This window comes from Camelus dromedarius, chromosome 4 (assembly GCF_036321535.1).
Source record: "Camelus dromedarius isolate mCamDro1 chromosome 4, mCamDro1.pat, whole genome shotgun sequence".
In the NCBI taxonomy this organism is placed as follows: Eukaryota; Metazoa; Chordata; class Mammalia; order Artiodactyla; family Camelidae; genus Camelus; species Camelus dromedarius.
This window is the reverse complement of record NC_087439.1, coordinates 44,983,261-44,988,251: the sequence shown is the minus strand read 5'-3', so window position 1 is coordinate 44,988,251 and position 4,991 is coordinate 44,983,261. Positions and strand designations below refer to the sequence as shown.

General features: G+C 38.3%; 1 pseudogene; it reads left to right on the top strand.

The window, feature by feature from the left end:
* Positions 1-210: 210 nt before the first annotated feature.
* Positions 211-4,486, top strand: LOC105091109 (FGFR1 oncogene partner 2-like; annotated as a pseudogene).
* Positions 4,487-4,991: the final 505 nt, after the last annotated feature.

The window sequence follows — 4,991 nt, the reverse complement described above, 5'->3', positions numbered from 1 at the left end:
CACAAACTTACAAACGACAGGCTAAAACAAATTCAAATTTCAAACTACAAATACTTTCACTTCTAAGTCCTCTCAGCCCGAGATCTCTGTTACATGGGTACCTGTTTCAAATACAAAGGAGAGTTCCCCACCTGTCTAATTAGAGATCTCTCAGGTGAGATCAAGGGGCCTCGGTTGTCACCAGGAACTTACCCTAGGCTTGCCGATCGGATGCGACGCTTCAGAAGAAACAGAAGCATCTTTTCTTCCTCCAAGGAGTTAGTTCGGGCGATTGTGGTCCGCTGACAGGTGGAAGGGCAAGGGATGAAAGGATCCCCAGAGCAAAAGAGGCCCTGGCAGCTGCTGGGCTGTTCTCTGTTGTCCCTCCGTAGGCCTGGAGTGGCAGTCGTTCGAGCCTTGTTGGCCTGGCAGCAGGGTGGAACCTGAAGCCCCTCTTAGAAAAGAGGGTGTTTAACATCTCGTGTGGGCGCCATGAATTTGTTTTTGTTGCTGAAAGATCCGCCCCCTTCCCTGATGAGCCAAATAACCCAGAGACAAGTTCTTGGAGTTTAGAAGAAAAGAGTCAATTTTATTGCTTTGCCGGGCAAAGAGGACTCACAGCAGGCTAGTGCCTTCAAAACTGTGAACCCACCTTGAGGATGGGGCAGGGTGGTTATATAGCCATACCTCAAACAATAAAGTAGAAATATTTTCTCATCAGAAGACTTATAATGGCGACATGATGCCTCCAGGCGACCAATTCTATAGAGGCCATCAGTTAGATCTCTTTATCCCCTAAGCACTCAAGGTGTGGTCTTCTTGGAAATTCAGACTATTTTGTAAAGTTACAGTCCTGTGACCTTCTCCTTGGAGAAGGACTCAGAGACCAAGCTTGATTATTACTTTCAATGACTGGAATAAAGTAGAATCAGTAAGTTCAATAGCTTTAGTTTTAACAACGGGCCTGGAACGGTGAGTAGTAACTGGTCAGCCAGGTCAGTTGACCATTTTAAGGGCAAGCATAAGAATAAGCAATTTGTTAGCCTAAGTGTGGCCATTTTATTAATTCTCCTTCATTAGGGAAAAAAACTAAAACATAAGCTTCTAATCAGGAAATGGTGATATGACAACCAATTCAGTTTCTTGCTTCTTGGTTTTTGCCAGAGATTTAAGGTTTTTAAGGGTTAAAATTATGATATATGTAATTAAATCTCCTAAAATAAGTATTTCAGTATACAGTGGGAAAATAAGGTGTATGTTTAATGGTAAAAGTTTCATTAAAAAAAAAAAGAGGTTTCATACATAATCAGGATTTTGAATATCTAACAAATTCTAAAAGTTCTTTGTAGCCCCAGCTAACTTTAAGATGATTTAAAGAAAACCTGCGACAACTCAAATATCATGTTACCTAGGATTATTTAATATGTAAAGTTAAATATAATCAGTCCTAATTCTAGTAATTACAAACAAATCTATCAATTACAGATGTTTAACCATGTCTTTTAAGTCTTTTTTGTTGTTACAGACTGTCAAGTTGTTACAAAGGTGCTTCATCTTTAAAAATATTCATCACAAGTCAATGGAAACAGTGGGTTACAACACTCCCACGTCAAATGATTGCTATGCAAAGATTCCAGCCCATACCCTCAGCCCTCTGGACACAAAAACAAAAGGCTGTCCTGCCCCTGGGGCCCCTAGATTATGCATTCAGAGATTTTTTACTCCCTGCTAGGCAGGGTCAACACCCCTACTCAGCCTGGCCTGGAAGTAGTTTTAAGAAGGCAGACCATCTCCCCTCTACAACCACAGAAGATTATGGGAGTAAAATCTCTGAGGGGGGAATGAGACAGGAAAGGGACAGGGCACAGCCATTCAAGGAATAACACAACAATTAACACCAGAATGGCGAAAGATTCAACCCCCAGTAGGCTTTGAGGCTCAAGATGGTAGGAGATTTGACTTCTAGTAGACCTTGAGCTTCATTACATTCCTGTTGTAATATATTAGCATGGTGACTAACAAGCCCACAGGCGCCATGACAGTCCCAAGGCTAGCCACAAAAGGTCAGAGTGGGAAAAGGCCAATTTTCTGGGAATCCCAGCCCTTTCCCCAGACTAGATAGACTGGTCCTTCCAGTTATTAACATGTAAAGCTACTGAGCCCATAAAAACTGACAAAATGGGTGCCTGGTGGCTGCCGCCCCCTTTCTATCCCTCTTTGGAGACGGCCCACACTCTGTCTATGGAATGTGTACCTACTTTTACTCTAATCTAAGCACCCAAAACCCACACCTCATGGTCTTCTTGCCTCTTTATGTATCTCTAAATAAATCTACCTTTACTCAAACAAAAACAAAAACAAAAAGGTGATTTGTCCCTCATATGAGCAGAGGACTAAGTTACTCAGGACTGGGGGTGGATGTACACCTATATAATATACATATTTTATATGTGTGTATATATATATATATCATATTTTATAGGTATATATATTATATTATACATGTATATATTATATAATATATGTATATATACTCATATATAATATACATATATACATTTCCATACAGACTTGTATATATAATATATATAATATATATCCACACACTGACATGTGTATACACATATATATATTACATATTATATGTGTATATATTATATATATATATACATATCCATACACAGGCGTGTGTATTTACATGTATCTGTAAAATAGATACATGATACGGCTGCACATTCATACCTAGACCTTTGTATGGATGTGCACCCCTTTAATAGACACATGATTAGGGTGCACTTCACCTCCACCCCGGCCTGGGGATGGAGGGGTACTCCATCTCATAGACAGATGACACTGCTTTTGACTATTCAACTGGGCCTGTGCAAGTGTCCAGTGGATGATCTTTGATGTCAGATGGTCAGAAACTCCACTCTCAGGTCACACTATCATTGTTAATTTCTGAACATGCGACCAATGAATCATGTAATTCAGATGCTCCTGAACAGAACATTGATTATTTCACTTTTTTCTGGGCTCCAATTGTCTTTTCCTACAACTTAGACCACCTTGCTTCTTTATCCCATCAGTAGCCCGAGCCCCTCTCCTTTATGGAGGCAGACTTGAGATTTGTTCTCAGGTGTCCTCCCCGCTTGTCTGCCTTGTGAATAAACCATTTCTCTGCTGCAAAGCTTGGAGTCCCAGTGTTTGGCTTGCCACCATCCAGCAGATTACATATTGAAATGATGTTGAGAAAGCAAATCTTAAAAGTTCTCATCACAATGGTAAAAATTGTAACTATGTAAGGCGACTAATGATAATTAGCCTTATTGTGGTGATCATTTTGCAAGAATATAAATGTCAAATCATTATGTTGTACACCTGTAACTAATTTAATGTTACATGTCAACTATAACTCTGTTTTTAAAAGAGTAAAAAAAAATGGTTAAGATAGAAGATTTATGTTATTTGTATATTTCCACAAGATTAAAAAAAAAAAAAAAAGAAAGAAAGAAACCAGGTAATAAGAAGCTAAAAAGAAGATAATTCGCCTTTGATGGCCCACTTTGGGGTTATGACTATGCTGATCCCCTAAAAATAAAGACATTTATAAAGAGTGATTTTATAAAGGAAGTTAAATGTGGACTGAAGAATTTTCCTGTTTCCACAAGACTGATAGTACAAACTGTATCAGAGTCCCAGCAGGAAAAATTGATATACTCAAATTGGGGAGCTGGAATAGAGTTTGATACGCTATTTTCTACAGGGGTGTGGGCAGGGCATAAATAAGCTCTGAGGGAGAGTGCCTATCCCAGGGTTAGGAATATTGAGAGCTCCATGACCATCTGAAGGGATGACCAGGTGAAAGAAAGGAGTGGTCAACAAGTGAGTAGAAGCTATGAAGCAGTATCAAGAAGAAATCCAGGAACTTAATGAAGTTGCAAGACATCGGCCATGGTCCACATTAGTTATGGGAATACAGCAAGAAAACAGACAAATTAGAGAACTGCAACAAGAAAACAAAGAACTATGTACATCCCTGGAAGAACATGGCTGCCTTGGAACTTATAATGACAAGTATCGAGAGCAAATGTTTAGATTGCTAATGGCTAGCAAAAAAGATGATCCAGGTATAATAATGAAGTTAAAAGAGCAGCATTCTAAGATTGACATGGTGCATCCTAACAATTCCGAAGGATTCTTCCTTGATGCACCTCAACATGGACTGGAGAGGAGGCACTTGGAAGCAAATCGGAATGAGTTACAAGCACATGTTGACCAGATAACTGAAATGGCAGCAGTAATGAGGAAAGCCATTGAAACTGATGAGCAGCAGGGTTGCAAGAAACAGGAACGAATATTTTAACTTGAATAAGAAAATAAAGGCTTGAGAGAGATCCTTCAAATAACTTAAGAATCATTCTTGAACCTTAGGAAAGACGATGGCTCGGAAAATACATCTTTGTCAGCATTAGTGACCAGTAGTCACCTGAGTCTGAGGAAGAGATGAAGAGCTTTTCTGTCTGTGAACTTGTTACAAGGCTCCAAACATCACCGGGACTGGCCTATTAAATGAATAAATTAACAGAAAAATCCAAAAATAAAATAAAATAAAATCTAAGAAAATTTTGTATAAGATTAATGGAGTATGAAGCTAAAGTGATAAAGAGAATGACAGAAATCAGTGGGAATTACTCTGACTTCAAGAAACTATAATAAAAAAGTTTTTAGGCCACACCAATAGCAGCAATTAATTAATAAGAAGAGATAAATATCAAAAAAGAAATGAGGAAGCTTCTTGGATTAGTTATAATTAAATTACTACAGAAGAAAGAATCCTAAGAACACATTGGAAGAAACTAAATTTTTTATTATTTGAAGATAATGATACAACAAATACAACTTAAAATTATAATACACCATTACAATGACACTGATGACAAACTGTTTAATGAATGCCATCAAGTACATTTACATGCCTTGAAATCTTACAGCCTATATAAAAAAAAAGACTG